The sequence below is a fragment of the Triticum dicoccoides genome, chromosome 3B (genome assembly GCF_002162155.2).
Source record: "Triticum dicoccoides isolate Atlit2015 ecotype Zavitan chromosome 3B, WEW_v2.0, whole genome shotgun sequence".
Taxonomy (NCBI): Eukaryota; Viridiplantae; Streptophyta; class Magnoliopsida; order Poales; family Poaceae; genus Triticum; species Triticum dicoccoides.
Genome location: NC_041385.1, coordinates 706094951 through 706114557, shown reverse-complemented (window position 1 = coordinate 706114557; position 19607 = coordinate 706094951). Strand labels below are relative to the sequence as shown.

Sequence of the window (19607 nt, the reverse complement as noted above, 5' to 3'; positions counted from 1 at the left end):
ATATAGTAATACGAGCAGCCTCGTGCAGCAAAGGAAAGCTGCGTAGGCGGTAGGCGACGTACGGCAGTGCTAATAATCAAGTTGACAACGGCACGGGGAACATGTCATACGCGCTTCCACAAAGTCCTACCGAGTTCAACATCCCGCAAAATGGCTAAGGCTATATATAGCTTCCATACCGTTCTGGTTTCCCTCACATCCATCTCTTCGACATTCATTCATTCCCGTCTAGCAGCTAGCTTGCCAATCCATCCATCAGTGGCAAATCAATTCTAGCCTTCTCCTTCTGACCGTGCAGTAGTGCCAATGGCCGTTTCCTCTTGTTTCCCGTTGGCTGCTCGCTGTAGCCTCTTGCTCACCGCAGCGCTGGTCCTAGCGCTGAGCCATGGAGCCCATGGTCATGCCGGTGCCGGTGCTGGGTTGAGCTCGTCCTTTTACGACGACTCGTGCCCCAGTGCGCATGACATTGTCCGGCGCGTCATCCAGAATGCCCGTGTCGCCGACGCACGCATCCCAGCCAGCCTCATCCGCCTCCACTTCCACGACTGCTTTGTTCAGGGCTGTGATGGCTCACTTTTGCTGGACAACGACCTCCCGGCGATCATGACCGAGAAGGAGGTCCCTGCCAACAACAGGTCAGTGCGCGGGTTTGATGTGATTGACGACATCAAGCATGCACTCGAGAATGCGTGCCCCGGCATCGTGTCTTGTGCCGACATTCTCGCTCTCGCCTCCGAGATCTCAGTCGAGCTAGCTGGAGGGCCTCGCTGGAGTGTGCCGTTGGGCCGCCGTGATGGCACGGCCACCAATGTTGAGAGCGCCAACAATCTCCCAAGCCCCTTCGACTCTCTGCAGACGCTCTAGGAGAAGTTCAGAAACTTGGGCTTCGACGACACTGACCTTGTCGCCCTCCAAGGAGCGCACACCTTTGGGCGGGCACAATGTCAATTCACACAGCAGAACTGCAGTGCCGGGCAGGACGGGAAGACGCTGGTGAACCTCGACACAGTTACCCCTGATGTCTTCGACAACAAGTACTATGGCAACCTCTTGCACGGCCGCGCCCCTCTCCCTTCGGACCAGGTAATGTTGTCCGACCCTGTCGCCGCCACGACCACCGCACCGATCGTACACAGGTTCTCTGGTAGCCAGAAGGACTTCTTCAAGAATTTCGCAGCCTCGATGGTCAAAATGGGGAACATAAGCCCGCTGACGGGAAGGGCTGGGGAGATTAGGAACAACTGTCGGAGGGTGAACAAAAAACCCTATTGATGAATGAGATTGATGTTATGAGTTGTGAACTCATTGTCCTTTTGTAAAATATTCTTTTAATTCATTCTAACTGCAAAGGATTCTTTTTATTCTCCTTGGAAACAAATGTAAATGTTCTTTTTTTTTGTTTCCTACACGTGATTGTCGCAAACCCATTCTTTTCATACCAGATGACTTGTTTTCAATAAGGGTCGCGCTAACTGCCACACGTGTGGCATGAAGGGAGACGCACCACACGTCTTTAATGTAAACAGATTGCCACGTCACCGCATGCATGCATGCAGGAATCTTTTTGGATTTTCAGTTTTTAAAATGTTTTATCTCTTAAACGAAAAATCCGATTGAAAATCCGTTTTCACCATTAAATCCCTCGCGATGAGATCTTCGAAACTAGATCCCATGTTGATATATTTTGATGAAATTTTTTTTGGATTAAAAGTTGCCATGTCTATTGCATATGAATTATCATGATGTTTACACTGAAGTTGCCATGATATGTTTCAGCTATTTTCTTCTACATTTAAAAGTAATTTTTCACATTTATAAAACGGGAAATTAAGAAATTAGACTTGCCATGAACCATAAACTAAAATTGCCATGATACATGCACGTAAAATTGCCATGGTTCATACAAAAAATAATTTTCATGGTCAAAGTACTGGAGTTGCCATCATCAAAATACTAAAATTGCCATGATCTACGAACTAAAATTGCCACATGGCAATTTTAGTTTAAGCCCTATGGCAACTGCAGTGTAAACATCGTATCAACTTCTGGCAAAAAAAAAATTTCATCGAAACATATCGACATGGGGTCTAGTTTTGATGATCCCGTCGAGACGCATTTAATGGTGAAAACGGATTTTTAGTTCGCTTTTTTATTTAGGAGATACAACATTTTTAAGCCGAAAACCAAAAAAAAATTTGCTGATGTCATCTATTCATACGTGGCAAAATGAGTGGTGGTGAAGTCGTGTGGGCGATGTGCAAACGCCCACACGTGTGGGCGTTAACATTTCCGTTCAATAAACATATATTCAAATCACTTTACCACCATTCAATCAAATCTTGTGTAAGATCACTGCTACAAAATGACCTGTCAAGGAACTGCATATCTTTTCTTTTTTTGAAGTTTTCACGCCATTGCCTTTGTCAAAACGTGCGTAGTTTAATATCTATTTGGAATAACCTATTAACAAAGTGGCAGAAAGGAAGCAAGTATTTGTGCCTCTGATTTCAGGACATGAATAAGCATGTACGTTCAATCCAATTATATAGACCTGGTTAGAGTGATTCGCAGCCCGGACTCAGCCGCTCCTGCCCACGATCATTGAAGTCAGAAAAAATAGGGAAAATAAAGTCAAAAATATCTAAACCTTGTTGGTATCCAAGCAATTTCTACTCCTAATATAGCAGTTGGTGAATAGTCTTCCGGTTTTTTTTCGCTGGTTTTTTATCGTCTATCCCCTCCCTTCGCTGGTTTTTCTTCGTCTAACGCCCCGCCCACGTTACGTCACATATCTAACGCCAAAAAAAACGCCCGATCGATGCGTCGTGCCCATATCTGATCTTCCGCCGCCGCCGGCCTCTCCTTCACTCGCCCGATCCATCCCCTCGCCCCCGTCGGACATCATTGCCTTTGCCGCTGCCGATCCTAAGTTTCGCCTCCGCCGCCCTTCAGCGGACGGCGCCCGCATTGCCGTTTTGGAGGCGCCGCCGATCACGCACAGGAATCGACGGCGCCGCGTTCCCTTCTGGACACTGCCGGGGCTGATCCCAGTTTCCCAGTTCCTGGGTAGGTATTACAACGGTTGCGCTTACAGTACATACTTTCAAGAGATCCGCGCATTGGTTCTGTCTTACATCCATTGTTGAAATATCCACAAATTGATTCTGTCTTACATCCATTGTTGAAATATCCACAAATTGATTCTGTCTTACATCCATTGTGTTAGACTATGTATAGCTTCTGTACCTATGTACGTATATTGTACATATTGTAACACAACCATTATATATAATGAGATAAGCCACCCCTAGAGGGTTGTGCTGGTTCCCCAAAACTTATTGTCTTACATGGTATCACGCTAGGTTACGATCGCTTCCGCTTCTAAACCCTAATACCCGCACCGCCGCCGCAGCCGCCGCCGCCTTCACCGCCGCCGCCTCGCGCCGCCGCCATGTCGAGCGCCGCCACCACCGGTTCCACTGCTGCGGGCTTCCTCCCGGCCTCTCTTGCGGCTCTGCTCAACCTCCCGCTCGATGCCGTCTCTGTTCCGGCTCCGATCGGGACAAGGAGCATCGGCTCCGTCTTCTCCACGCCGCCGGCGCCCTCGCTTGGGCGTGACCTCGTGGTCCACACCGCGGCGCCGCCGTCCGCTGCGGACTCCGCAGGCGTCGTCCCGCCGCTCCTGCCGCAAGCGGATCACACTGCCCCGCTGGCGGGGTTGGCGGCATCCGCCCCGGCCGCGGGCCTTGCGGCGTCCGCACCGGCCGCGAGCTTTGCGGCGCCCGCCCTGGCTGCGGTCCCGCCTCCTCCCGCATCGGCTTCGGTGCCTCCGGCTGCCTCCATGGTGTTTGCACCCCAGGAAGCCTCCTCGATGGGATCGTCTTCGCCGCCGCCGTTTCACTTCGGTCATTTCATCACCATCAGGCTCTCCGCCGACAACTACATCTTCTGGCGTGCGCAGGTTCACCCGCTCTTGGGGAGTCACTACCTGCTAGGCTACGTCGACGGATCGCTTCCCTGCCCACCCGCGCTGGTAGACAGCGTGCACGGTCCGGTCTACAATCCGGCCCATCGTGTCTGGACGGGGCAGGACCAGGCGAACCTCTCCTCCATCCAGGGGTCGCTCTCGCCGGCAGTTGCCGACCTTGTTGTCTTCGCGAAGACGTCTCATGAGGCCTGGACCATCCTTGAGCGCACCTTTGCAGCGCAGTCCCAGGCTCATGTCTCTGCACTCCGTCGTCAGCTTGGAGAGTGTCAGAAGCTTGACTCCACTGCCACTGAGTTCTACAACAAGGTCAAGGGCCTCGCCGACACATTGGCCTCCAGTGGACAGCCCCTCACCGACTCCGAGTTCAACTCGTTTATTGTCAATGGTCTTGATGAGGAGTATGATGCCTTAGTCGAGATCATCAACGAGCGGGGCAACTCGACACCCATGTTGGCACACGAGGTTTTCTCTCGGCTCCTTCTCACTGAGCAACGGGTCGAGACTCGCCGCACCAGGGGCACTGGCTCCCTCTCGGCCAACGCCACCACCAAGGGTGGCCGCTCTTCTTCATCACCCCGGTCTCCCTTGGGGCTGCCACCGTCGCCCGGCTCGGCCCCCCCACCTACTGCGACCTTACCAGGGGCTGGCGGTCCACGTGTGTGTCAGCTTTGTGGCCGCGATGGGCACTGGGCCTCCAAGTGTCATAAGCGCTTCCAGCGAAGCTTCCTTGGTCTTGGCAATGACGGCAAAGATACACGCAACAATGCCCGTCAGGTCGCCATGGCTGATCGTCCCGCGCCGCAGAAGCAACAGGGACACACTCAGTCCTACTCCATCGATCCACACTGGTACATGGACTCCGGGGCGACAGAGCATCTGACCAGCGAGATGGGGAAGCTTCACACTCGTGAACCCTATCATTGCTCCGACAAGATCCACACCGCCAATGGAGCAGGTATGCACATCTCTCATATTGGTCAAGCATCTCTTCTCACTAGACATGCCAATAGGAGTCTTCAGCTTCGCAATGTTCTTTGAGTTCCATCTGTGACCCGTAATCTTCTTTCAGTTCCTAAACTCACACGTGATAATAATGTGCTTTGTGAATTTCACCCTTTTGATCTTTTTATTAAGGATCGGGGCATGAGGGACATTCTTCTTAGTGGGCGGTTGTGCCAGGGCCTCTACCGTCTGGAGCATCCTGGTGTCGCTCGTGTTTTCAGTGGAGTTCAGGTCTCTCCGTCACAGTGGCATGCTTGTCTTGGTCACCCGGCCACACCTATTGTCCGTCATATTTTGCGTCGTCATGAGCTTCCTAGTTTGTCTAGTAATAAAGATGTAGCAGTGTGTGATGCTTGTCAGCAGGGGAAGAGTCATCAACTTCCTTTTTCGGAGTCCAGTCGTGAGGTGAAACATCCTTTAGAACTTGTGTTTTCAGATGTATGGGGTCCTGCTCAGACTTCTGTCAGTGGTCATAATTACTATATCAGTTTCGTTGATGCTTATAGTCGCTTTACCTGGCTTTACCTTATTAAACGCAAATCTGATGTGTTTGATATTTTTGTTCAGTTTCAAAAACATGTTGAACGTCTTCTCAAGCACAAAATTGTTCATGTCCAGTCGGACTGGGGGGGCGAGTATCGCAACCTCAACTCTTTCTTTCAGTCGCTTGGGATAGCTCATCGTTTAGCATGTCCACATACACATCAGCAGAATGGTTCAGTCGAACGTAAGCATCGTCATATTGTTGAAGCTGGTCTTACTCTTTTGGCCCATGCATCTGTTCCGTTTCGGTTTTGGAGTGATGCTTTCACCACTGCATGCTTTCTCATCAATCGTACTCCTACTCGTGTTTTAAACATGAAGACTCCCATTGAGGTTCTCCTTAATGAACAACCTGATTATACCTTTCTCAAGGTATTTGGGTGTGCTTGCTGGCCGCATCTTCGTCCATATAACAAGCGCAAGCTTGAGTTTCGTTCTAAGAAGTGTGTTTTTCTTGGCTATAGCTCTCTTCATAAAGGTTACAAATGTCTTCATGTTCCCACTAATCGTGTCTATATATCTCGGGACGTCGTGTTTGATGAGCATGTTTTTCCCTTTGCCAACCTTCCTGTGTCCACTGTCGAACCACCATCCCTGCATTCATCCTCTGTTGCTTATGACCAATTTGATGATGTTGCATACTCTCCTTTGCTGTTACCTAACCATGGTGCAGGAACCGGACGTGGAGCTCGTTTGGAGCTGTTGGAGGATTCACCATCATCATCGTCGTCTTCTGGTGGGCACGTCGATCGCCCTATGTTGCATGGCATCGATTCGCGTGCCCATGCATGGTCACCCGACGAGCCCGTCGCGCCGAGCATCTCCACTGCTCGGTCCGTTTCGCCAGCGGCCGCCGAGTCGCCCGCGGCTCGGCCCGTGATGCCGTCTTCGCCTGCAGCTCGGCCCGTCACGCCGTCTTCGCCCGCGGCTCAGGTCCTCACGTCGCCTTCATCAGCGGATCGGCCCGCGACACCGGCCGCGCCACGGCCCACTATGCCGAGCTCGCCATCGGCCCGGCCTGTGATGCCGGAGTCGCCAGCTGCTTCGTCTGCTCTGCCGGTTTTGCCGGTGGGTCGGCCTTCTTCACCGACCGAGTCCGAGGCTACCGTGACTGGCTCCTCGTCACCGGCTGACTCGTCAACGTCGCCGTCCTCCAGCCCGTTGCAGGCTGCTCCGTCGACCTCGGTGGTTCCTGTGTCCCGACCACATACACGCAGTCGCAGTGGCATTTTCAAACCTAAGGAACGTAAGGATGGTACGGTTGCTTGGTTGGCTGCTTGTTTGGCTGCTGCTGTTGCGGATCCATCTTCTGAGCCTCGCTCATATCAGGCTGCCCTGCGCATTCCACATTGGCGAGAGGCTATGGAGCAGGAGTTTCATGCTCTTCTTCGTAACAAGACATGGACTCTCATTCCTCCACCACCACGGGTAAATGTTATTGACTCAAAATGGGTATTCAAAGTGAAGAAGCATTCGGATGGATCTATTGAGCGTTACAAAGCGCGACTTGTTGCTCGCGGTTTTCGGCAGCGTCATGGTCTTGACTATGAGGACACCTTCAGTCCTGTCGTCAAGCCTACCACTATTCGGCTTCTTCTCTCCATTGCTGTTTCTCGTGGTTGGTCACTTCGTCAACTTGATGTGCAGAATGCTTTTCTACATGGATTTTTGGAGGAAGAGGTTTATATGAACCAGCCGCCTGGTTTCTCTGATCCTGATCGTCCTGACTATATCTGTCGTCTTTCCAAAGCACTATATGGTTTGAAGCAAGCTCCTCGTGCCTGGCATGCCCGCCTTGCCTCTGCCCTTCGTGCTCATGGGTTTGTGCCGTCTACTGCTGACACTTCATTATTTCTTCTACAGAAGCCAGAAGTCACTATGTATCTTTTGGTATATGTCGATGATATTATCCTTGTCAGCTCTTCTCAGTATGCTGCTGATGCTCTTGTCTGCTCTCTTGGTGCTGATTTTGCGGTCAAAGATCTTGGGAAGCTTCACTACTTTCTTGGAGTTGAGGTCACTTCTCGTGCTACTGGTCTTGTCCTTACGCAGAAGAAGTACTCCTTGGAGTTGTTACAAAGAGCTGGCATGCTGAAGTGCAAACCGACCACCACACCCATGTCGTCTACCGACAAGATAACAGCTGTTGATGGTGAGCTTTTGTCTCCTGCGGATGCCACAGAGTACAGGAGCATTGTTGGTGGACTTCAGTACTTGACGATCACGAGACCAGATATCTCTTATGCTGTTAACAGGGTTTGTCAGTATCTTTAGGCTTCCAGAGATACTCATTGGGCTGCTGTTAAACGCATTCTTCGTTATGTTCAGTTCACCCTGACATTTGGTATGCATATTCGGCCGACTTCCTCTCGGGTCCTTTCGGCCTTCTCTGATGCAGATTGGGCTGGTAGCCCAGATGACAGGCGATCCACGGGGGGTTATGCAGTATTCTTTGGCTCTAATTTGATCGCCTGGAGTGCTCGGAAACAGGCTACTGTGTCACGTAGCAGTACTGAAGCTGAGTACAAGGTTGTGGCTAATGCTACTACAGAGATTATTTGGGTGCAGTCTTTGCTTCAGGAGTTGGGTTTGTCTCAACCACAGCCTCCTATTCTTTGGTGTGATAACATCGGTGCTACATACCTTTCTGCAAATCCAGTATTTCATGCCCGAATGAAACACATTGAAGTTGACTATCACTTTGTACGGGAACGTGTATCACAGAAGCAACTCCAAATCAAGTTTATCTCATCTAAGGATCAACTTGCAGACATCTTCACTAAGCCTTTACCGCTGCCACAGTTTGAGGCTTGTAGGCGCAATCTTACCCTTCTCAGTTCTTTAGAAAGTGGCTAAGATTGAGGAAGGGTGTTAGACTATGTATAGCTTCTGTACCTATGTACGTATATTGTACATATTGTAACACAACCATTATATATAATGAGATAAGCCACCCCTAGAGGGTTGTGCTGGTTCCCCAAAACTTATTGTCTTACACATTGTTTCAAATACATCGAATGCATTGACATCCGACTTTCGCTCCTGGACACCCAGACGGGATGCATGATCTGCATGGCATTGATTTATTTCTTCAGTATCTAGACAACATAAGAGTTTTACTTGGATAATCAAGTATTTAGACTTTGCATGGGAACTCAAGTCAAAAAAAGCAATCCAGTTCCTTTTAACATTACAATGCTTTCATTCATCAAACTGGAACCATTCAGTAATCACCATGATTTAGCACCCCCCAAAATACATCTGATCTAGCATATATGCATAGGTATGAATAACAGGATGAGAGAAGTATCCATTCCAAATAGAAGAGCACTACAAGATGTACACACAACTGCATAGAGTGTACCTGAGATGCTCTCGACAGCTCCAATTGAGGTGCAGTGCAGGCTGGTGGGCCGTTCTCGACTCATCCGTAACAGAGCCTAACACCGCATGGAGAAGAGAACACCCCAACCGCGACATCTACCCAGCTTTCATGTGTGCCAAAAAACTGTGTAACAAATTAAAAATATGGTAAAGAGCCTGCAAATTGCTCGAGCTTTCTGATCAGTTTGTGACAAATGGGTGTCACTGTCATAAAACTCATCATTCATAAACTGTACCTTCAAATGTCTCACTGCTCCCTGAAAGTACATTGACCATCTTCTAATGGGTCTCACTGCTCCCTGAAAGTACATTTGAATGCGTCAAAAAATATCAAGCCTATATATACAATTAGATGTGAGTGTAACACCAGCATTTAAAGTAGCATGCATGCACATGACTGATTATGCAAGCACCACATACAATAGATAAGTGTGAGTGTATCATCTTAGCATGGCGGCAATTTTAGTGTTTATTAATTGTTTTCCTTTATGATTTTGCTGTTTTTGAAGATTTAATGCGTAGATGCCGGTTAGGACACAAACCATTATGATGCATCAAGTTTTGGATTGAGAAATATGTGGAATGTTTGTCAAAATATGATGTTTGGCTATATTGTTCTTTTTGAAATAGAATAGAAAGAACAAATGCATAGAGAACCAATCAATTTATATATGCAAATACATAGAGAACAATGTCTTCTACATTCTAATTGAAATTTCTGCATATCAGGAAGAAAACAAGAATAAACTTGGCAAAAAGCATTTCATAGATTTTAGTGTTTACAAAATCTGTGCTTACAGGTACGTATGGGGAATCCACAAAGCAAAGCAGCAGAAAGTATGACACCGACAGATGTACCTCCAGGTATATATTAACCTAAAAATCTTGCTATACATGTCAAGCTAGATCCCAATTGTGATTTCATGTCATGAAGTGGTTGCAGATGAGTTGGTTGGGACATATGATGTTGAGAACTACCCAAATACCCCAATTATGCCAGTTGGGTCCACACCGCTACCTGTTGTTCCGCATAATGAGATGGATGGGACAATATTTGATGATGATAACCCTATTATTCAAGGTATGAGATTGTGCAGAGAGAGTACCCATAAATTTAGTGTCTGAATTTGATTAACTGTATTTCGGTTACTTGTATGAACCAGCTTCAGATCGGGATATAACAAGTCAAACCGCACAGCCGGTTGTTCCCCAACACACTAATGGTGATATCACATATGTTCAGCCACCTTCCGATATGGTCTCAGGTGAGAATTAAACATAAAGAATAATCGACGCATTTCGGTTAGCAGTAAACTAAATTATCGGTTATTTTTTCATCAAGCAGACAAACCGGCTAGCTCATTCATATTGAATAAGGCTTCGTTTGTGCCTCTCAGTTGTATCTCAAACGAGTCTGCCACAGCCTCAGCACAAAGTGTAAATGGTATTACCTGATTCTACTTAATTTGTGAACCTTATCATGCTTTATGTTTTTATCTTGCATATGTACAAAAATCATGTTGCTCTTCTGTTGCGACAGAGACTCCTGAGTTGTCTAGTATAGATGGAAGAAGACAAGTATACATTAATGCAGCTGCTCATGTTTTACCGGCATCCGACTCAACATCCGAGAAGATGACTACACGATCTAGCAGCTATGTCCACAATCAAACTAAGAAAGTTATCTACTCTGATGAAAGAAAGCAGCAGATAAACGCCAAGAGGCGAGCTGCTTATCGGAAGAAAAAAGATGAGGAAGCTACGAAACTACATCATGAATATCAATCTTCTGTTTCAATGTCTGGTATGTTTCTTTGATTATTAAATATTATTAGTAACCATTAATACAATGTGCATTCCTAGATTCACTTCTCTCACATCTTGATGTTTTACTCAGTATTTGACAAGAGGGACCTAATAAACAATCGGAGACGGGCATCGTATCGTAAGAGAAAATCGGACGCTGGCGAAAACAAGGAGCCATTTATGGCTCCGATTCGTGGTGGACATCGAAAGAAAAATGAGAACGCCGCCAACAATCATCTCCATGAACATCTCCCTGCCCTTGACTTAGCAGGTACGAGTATGCTATATTACAGCAGTATGACACCTTCAAGGAAACAAGATGTATCTAATATGTCCGGTTGAGCGCTCCGAGTCAGAAGTATCGCCAAGTTATAGTTTTTCCTATAGCAGTTGCTATACATATCTTCATATTTCAGGATTGTGAAAACATTTGCTGAAGTGGTTGCAGATAAGACAGAGGAATCCTTTGATGGTGATAACTACCAATGGATGATAAGTATGTGTGATGGAACAACCCTGCAACCGGTTGTACCCCAACAAACTGATGTTGATATCACATATGTTCATGGGCCTTCCCATTTGATATCAGGTGGGTATTAAACATAATTAAGAATCGATGATGTACGGTTAGCAGTAAACTGACACATTATGTCCACTACCGATTATTTTTTCATGTAGCAGACAACCCGGCAACCTCGATAGGGGGTAATGACGCTGCGTTTGTGCCTCTCAGTTGTCTCACACGCGATTCTGGAGCCGAAATATCAAAGAGTAGTAATGGTATTACCGGTTTCGTATTTAGTTGTACAATGCTTAAGGAGTTTTTCTTGCAGATGTTCATGACCCATATTGTATTTGTGTTGTTCCAGAGGCTCTAGATGTGAATCCTATAGATGGCAGCAGACACGCGTTAATGTGTGCAAATGCTCAAGCTTTACCGGTACCCGATGCAGCATCCGAGCAGATCGCTGCAGGATCTGTCGTTAATGTGTGCAAACTAACAAAGAAAGGTTTCATGTCTGACGAAAAAAGGGAACAGATAAATGCCAAAAGGCGAGCTGCTTACCACAAGAAAAAAGAAGAGGAAGCACAAAAACTCTTGCATGAATATCAACCGGACCTTACAATGTCTGGTAAGATTGTTTGATTTATAATCAATCCAATGAATAATTAGATTCAATTTGCATTCCTGCGTTTAGTACTAACATATATGGGTAGCACATTTACTAGATGACAAGAGGGAGCGGATAAACGCGCGGAGACGGGCATCGTATCGTAAGGGTAACTGGATGCTGACGAAAACAATGAGCCTTTAAAAGCTCCGATGCGAGGTGGTTATCGAAAGAAAAATGTAGAAGCCGCCAACAAGCATCTCCATGATAATATGTCTGCCCTTGACATATCGGGTATGATTAATCTATAGTTCAGCACTACGGCTAATGGAGATACTCGTTTTGTTGTCAACTATCAGATTGTTATCGGAATATAAATGAGTACATCACCTGAGATCATCATGCAGGTACCCAAAGTGTTCCACGGATCGCTCTAGGTGATATAACTAATGGGGAACAAACATCGTCGATAAACCTTGACGATAGAAATATTATTATAAAGTCAACAACTAGTGTTGCGGATAATCACCAAGATGAAAATCTTCCCGCCCTTATGATATCAGGTTATGATGCTTTATTTTTCATCTGCATTTTATAGTACATATTTTTAATGTTTGCCATTAAGTATGGTTAATGTATTTTCATGCAAGTCAAACGTTTGAACTTCAATTTTTTAACGTTCACAAATTTCAGATTGAACTAAGCATTGTATATATACATTAGATAATTCATTGGTACCTTGGGTACCAATTACCAATTAATTCAGTGCTGATTATGTTTGTATCAACATGTATAACCAGCCGACCCAACTAGGTCCATCCACACATCATTTACACAAGGTGATGCGTTATTGCCTCATTCCACTACAATCACTTCTGATGACATTCATGATTACCACCTAGCTATGAGGCAGCATGTTAAGGAACGCAAATGTAACTTAACTAGAGATCAAGTGGAGCAATCAAACGCGACGAGGCGAGCAACATGTCGGAAACAAGTGGATGAGGGATCGAAAGATCTTGAAGGAAAAAATGATAAGCTGCGAGAATGGAGGTCATGCAGCAAAGAGAAGGGGCAGTTGAGTACAAAGAGAAAGGCAACTTATGCTTCAAAAAAGAACACCCCGTGCAAGGAATCCCTCGCACTGCCACGTCCAGACCTAGCAAGCTCAACATCTATATGTCCATCATCCACCTACCGCGCAATACCCCTCTCTCTGTCCGCCGAAGCTGATTCATCTGATGACGACCCACCGAGGGTCATGCCAAATCACATTGTTGGTAATAATGGTATGAAAATACTATTGTTACGTTGTTATGATCACACCCAGCAACCCTCTTCTGACATGATATCGTCTATTGACACATTCGCCATGACGATAATGCAGACGACACTGATGTTTTCCGAGACCGCATCATGGGCGATGAGCCAATGCCATTCGAGTTGATGGATGAGGAGTACTACATGTTTCATGACCAAGGTATGGTCAACTAAGAACTATGAAGTTGTGGAGCTTTCTTTAATTATAGTTGTTAGGAAATACTTTTTTGAACATCATGTTTTGAACAAATGCCCGTAGGATCCGATAATGAAACCATGGAGGAGGACGAGGAAGCGAGCATGTCGTCTGCTATACCTAGCGAGGTTGATCCATTAGACTTTGTCTACACAAACATACCAGACACCACTCACATCCTCAAGCTCGCCGCAAACTGCAAGCACTGCAATGCCAAAAAGTTTGAGTCTGAGAACGACGGGTTTTGCTGTCGTAATGGCCAGATCGAACTTATGCAACCGGAACCAATCCCAGAGCTGATGAGGCTACGGTCCAGCATGGATGCAGATTCTAGACATTTTCGTGAAAACATACGGTTCTTCAATGGGCATTTCGCATTCACAACCCTGGGCGTCAGCCTTGATGAGAACTACACAAACATGAAGTCTTGGGTGTACACATTCAGGGCACACGGCACCATCTACCACAATGTGCATTCGTTCGGGCCTAGCTCACGGTCCAGAACATCTGCAGTTGTACTTCTATGATGACGACCCAACCATAAGTCATCGTAAGGCGGCCACCAAGCAATTAGACCAGGATGTCGTGAAGAAGTTAGTACACATACTCAAAGAAAACCCGTACTCCCAGCAACTTAGGAGTTTGGGTGCACACAAGGACAACCTCGACTATTATAGGATAGACCTAAACATCGATAAGAGGCTTGACCAAAGAAGATATAATAGACCGTTGTCATCCGAGGTCGCTGCAATTTGGGTTGAGGGCAACGACCTAGCAAAAAGGTTTGATCGGAGGATAACACTTTGTGGTAACAACAATGAAAGGCACAGTATACGTGTGACCTCCGGAGCATATGACCCATTGTCTTATCCCCTATTCTATCCAAGGGGGGAACTAGGTTGGCATCCGAAGCTACCTAAACATAATGTTCCTTGGGAGGTTGAATTAAATCCTCAATTGGGCCTTGATGATGACGATGATGCAGGTATGTCGTATGCATCCCATTTTGTTACAACTAATATCTAATTGCTTGAATATATCCTCATTTTGATGGTACTCGATCACGTGCAGAGGGGAATAGCAGGTTGTACGTCTCTGTCAGAGACTACTACTGTTACATGCTGCAGACACGGCCTGCCATTTTCAATCCCATACTCTGTGGAGCACGCCTGCTGCAGCAATGGGCGGTCGACATGTATGTCAAGATTGAGAGTTGTCGGTTGAGGTGGTTCAGGAAGAACCAGACGCAGATTCGGGCCGACTTGTATAAAGGAGTTGTTGATGCGATCACATCGGGCGAGACGCGAGCAAGCGCTGTTGGGACAAGAATAGTGCTCCCTGGAACATACCCTGGTGGTGACCGCGACACGAAAAAGAGACATATGGATGCCATGGCAATTGTCCATACATACGGGAAGCTTGACATCTTCTTGACCATGACTTGCAATCCTAAATGGGAAGAGATATCGAATGAGTTGTTGCCTGGTCAGACGGCGCAAGACCGACCTGATATTGTGGCTCGCATGTTCTACGGCAAACTAGAGGCTATGAAATACATTTTGTTCAAGAAGCATATTCTGGGTGTTGTTGTTGCTTATGTTTACGTAGTCGAGTTCCAAAAAAGGGGCCTTCCCAATGCACATTTTTTGTTGATCATGGACTCAGCATATAAGCTTATCATCCCGGAGCAATATGACCGACTCATTTCCGCTGAGCTCCCAGACAAGCATAAGTATCCGGAATTGTATGCAATGGTGGTAAAACATATGATGCACCCAAAAAATGTATGCATGCAAGAAAACGGATGCAAGTGCAGATACCCGCGGCCGTTCAATGAAAACACATCACAAGGGAAGGACTCCTACCCAATTTATCGGCGGAGAGACGATGGTAGACGTTCTAAGGTCCGAGGAAAGATGTTGGACAACAGATGGGTTGTGCCTTATAATCCATACCTTCTGCGGATGTTCAATTGCCACATCAACGTTGAGGTCTGCTCTAGCATAAAGGCTGTCAAATATCTTTACAAGTACATTTACAAGGGCCATGATAAGGTTTCTTTCAGCATCGACCAGCCCGATGCCGATGGTAACATTGATGAGATCAAGAGGCACGTTGACGCAAGGTGGATTACCCCTCCAGAGGCTATGTGGAGGATATTTGGCTTTGCACTTTGCGCCAATCACCCGCCTGTATTGTAGTTGCCTCTTCATCTCCCGAATATGCACAAGGTTGCATTCAATGCGCAGGCTAACTTGAAGAATGTTGTCGCCTCCGAAAATGCTTCAAAATCCATGTTAACGGAGTATTTCAAGGCTAACCAGGAACATCCTTGGGCTAGGCATAGATTGTACAAGAATTTCCCGGAAGCTTCACGTGGCAGCTGAAAAGTAAGTCTTGGAGGCCTCGGGTCAAGCGTTTTCAAATAGGTCGCACAGTGTCTGCCAATCCTGCCGAGGGGGAGCGATACTATCTGCGTGTGTTGCTAAACCATGTTGTGGGCAAAACATCCTTTGACGACTTGCTCACCATTGACGGTGTGCTATGTGGGAGCTTTAGAGAGGCTGCTGAACGGTTGGGTCTCATTGAGGCAGACAACACGCTCGACGATTGTCTTAATGAGGCTGAGCAGTGGGTGATGCCATGTTCTCTTAGGAGGCTCTTCGCAACCATCTTGGTGCACTGCGAGCCAGGCGACGTGCATGGTTTATGGGATAGGCACCTCGAGTCTATGTCAGATGACTATCGTCGAACACGCACTTCCCCTGACGAGGTGGAGCAGATGGTGTTGCTTGACATTAGGGGTATGTTGCAGTCCATGGGTAAAGACATTGTTGATTTCGCTCTTCCAAGCATAGATGATGCGTTTGACCCAACAGAGGGCGAGGCAAGAGAGGTCATCGAGGAATCAACCGTTGAGTTTGACATGGAAGACACTAAATTGGCATCTTCCTTGAACTTGGAGCAGAGGGCCGCATTCGACGAGATACTAGGGGCTGTTGAACGCGGTGATGGTGGTGTATTCTTTGTTGATGGCCCTGGAGGTACAGGGAAGACCTTCCTATACAGGGCGATGCTTGCCAAGGTGAGGAGCGAGGGCAAGATTGGTATCGCTACCGCGACGTCAGGCGTCGCCGCTTCTATCATGCCTGGCGGCAGGACTGCCCACTCGAGGTTCAAGATCCCATTAAGCTGCGATGATGGAGCCTCGTGCAGCTTCACCAAGCAGAGTGGAACCGCCAAGCTGCTAAGGATGGCGTCATTGATAATATGGGACGAGGCCAGCATGACGAAGCGACAAGCGGTCGAGGCATTGGACAATAGCATGCGCGACATCATGGGAATACGCGACCGACCCTTTGGAGGAAAGACTGTTGTTTTTGGCGGGGACTTTAGGCAGGTGCTTCCGGTCGTCAGAAGGGGGTCGCGGGGCCAGATAATTGATGCAACCCTGCGAAGTTCTCATCTATGGAAGGGTATGCGGCAACTGAAGCTCATCACCAACATGAGGGCTCACAATGACACGTGGTTTGCAGATTATTTGCTAAGGGTCGGCAATGGCACTGAGGATGGTGACGATCAAGGCAACATACTACTCCCTGAAGACATTTGTCTGCCGTCTTCAGACGAGGTTGACGACCTGGAGAAGCTTATTGACCACGTGTTCCCGAGTCTAGATGACAACATGTCTGATTCAAATTACATGACATCTCGAGCAATCCTTTCCACTACAAACGACAATGTCGACAAGATAAACATCCGCATGATAGAGCGTTTTCATGGAGATGAAGTAATCTACCATAGCTTTGACAGTGCGGAGGACGACCCGTATGGCTACTACGCTCAGGAGTTTCTGAATGGATTGACTCCTAATGGTCTTCCTCCGCATGCACTCAAGCTAAAGCTGAACTGCCCTATCATACTTCTAAGGAACATTGATCCAGCTAATGGACTGTGTAACGGCACTAGGCTTGTTGTAAGAGGTTTTGAGAGGAACACCATTGATGCAGAAATCGTGATTGGACAACACGCTGGCAGGAGGGTCTTCCTTCCTCGAATACCTCTCTGCCCATCTGAAAACGACATGTTTCCGTTCAAGTTTAAGAGAAAGCAATTTCCAATAAGGCATAGCTTTGCTATGACCATTAACAAGGCTAAAGGGCAGACCATCCCGATTGTTGGTGTCTATCTACCCAATCCCGTGTTCTCTCATGGTCAGCTATATGTTGCTTTGTCTTGAGCCACCGCGAAGAGAAACATAAAGATACTCACTCAGAAGGAGAAGCCGAAGGAGAAGGCCAACAAGCTAAAGGACAATCCAAAGAAGCGAAAAAGACCGACTATGTCCTTACTGACCTCGATGGAGAACATCGTCTACAAGGAAGTCCTTACAGGCTGAAGTTTGGTCTTAATATACTGGCAGGTTTAGTAATGACAAAGCATTTACTCTTGCGATGGTCAAGATAAACTGTAATTCGTTTTTTACATATATATTTCTTTCTTGAGACATTGAAATTCGTAGTTAAAGATATTCTACAAGCGTACTTTTTCATGCTTACTATGTGATTCAGATATAATGATTGGCAGGATAAAGACCGGGTGTATGTTGTGAAGATATGTTTTGCATATGTAGTTCAATTAGATAATAAAATGATCGCTGAAGTGTACAATATTTGGGAAAAAATTAGAATAGTTGGATGTTTATCTTATCCAAACTAATTACTTAACAGTTCAGTTCAGGTTAAATATATATTTTTTGCATTGGTTCATTTACCCTCATGAATTTACTGCGCATCTTCAATAGTTCAGACCTAAAAAATAGTTCAGACCCCGTGTCATGGCGCCTCCGCACAACCGATCTGCACCCACAAAGCTGCTGCATGTAGCAAGGCTGCAGGTAATCACTTTGGTGAGTGTAATAAAGTAAGATGGATGCTCACTTCCTTCTTTTGCCGTGTACTCTCTTATTCTTTTATAATTGTGTGATCTAAGGGTCGGATCGTGGTTCTTCTAACTGATTAAGGTAGCTGCTTGTTTGCTTTTTTATGCTTGCTCAGTTGCCTTTTTTTTATCTCAGGATGCAAGTTTTGTGTGTACCAAATTTTGTATGCACCTACCTTCTGTATGACATCAATTGTTAGCAACTAGAATGCAAGGAAAGAAAGATAGTAATTAGCTTAAGAATAGGAGACACCCATAAAAGCGTCGTCGGCCAGACCTCGGCGAGGCGTTAGGCTAGCTCTAGATTTCTTGTTATATCTTTTATCCTGCCTTGTAAGAGAGCCTTCTTGCCACATTGTATTGCTCAGTCGTGCACTGTATTGTGTTGAGTTGCCTTATATACAAAACGGAACGAAAGCCTGTTTTGGTCCGGAAAGAAAGGCTTTGAAGGAAGCAGACACATTGCAACACATTGTATGTTGCTGCGATGCCAGTTCGTTTTCTAATGGCACATGCTACTGTTCCAGCTTCTACTGTGTAGAGAGTTGTGAGATCTTTGAAGATATAATATATGTTTAGTCTCTTTAAATAATGAATCTACGTACTAAGGATACACAACCTTCATCTGTTTCATCTCTTTGCAATTTCCTTCCAGAGTTTAACTATACAAAATTCACGTCGTTGTTTTATTAGTATTTCAAATAACCACATCCGGAATGTTGGAAACATACTCTACCGTGTGTGCTAAGTTAATTAATTTTCCGTTGAAATATTTCTGCCTTCGTAATGTATTTTTTTTATGTACGCTGAAAATAACATACTGAAACAAGACAACGTTGTACTAAAAATGTAAAAGAAGATATTCTAAAACTAACAAACGTTTTGTCCATACAAACAGCTATTTAATAACAGAATCGTCTGGTGTGTAAAATTATAGTTAATTATGAAATTATAGGCAGATATTTCGCGAATCTCTGATATCCTGTCACTAAAACAATGCGTGCATGTTAACTATCTTATTTGCTTCCATTATAAAAAAATTCCTATTCGGTTTATCAGGAATGAAATCTTAAGACATGATATCCTTTTTGTCTTGTAATCATATAGTAGGTTTTACTCACGGAATCGCAAAATTGATCCTATTAATTAATATTGATCGTGACCAAATCGGTGGATTTGATTACCGATTTCCTAATCAGAGCTTCCTATAAACGCTTATATATTGATCAACCGTTCGAGCGACCTTACCAGACCTCTCTTGAACAAGTTAAACTATTTCTTGACACTCCATCCTCCTCTCACATGGCGTCATCCA

At 46.0% G+C, this 19607-nt stretch overlaps 1 pseudogene; it reads left to right on the top strand.

Moving 5' to 3' along the window:
• The first annotated feature begins 289 nt into the window (after window positions 1–289).
• LOC119281918 lies at window positions 290–1272 on the top strand (annotated as a pseudogene).
• The last annotated feature ends 18335 nt before the right edge of the window (window positions 1273–19607 follow it).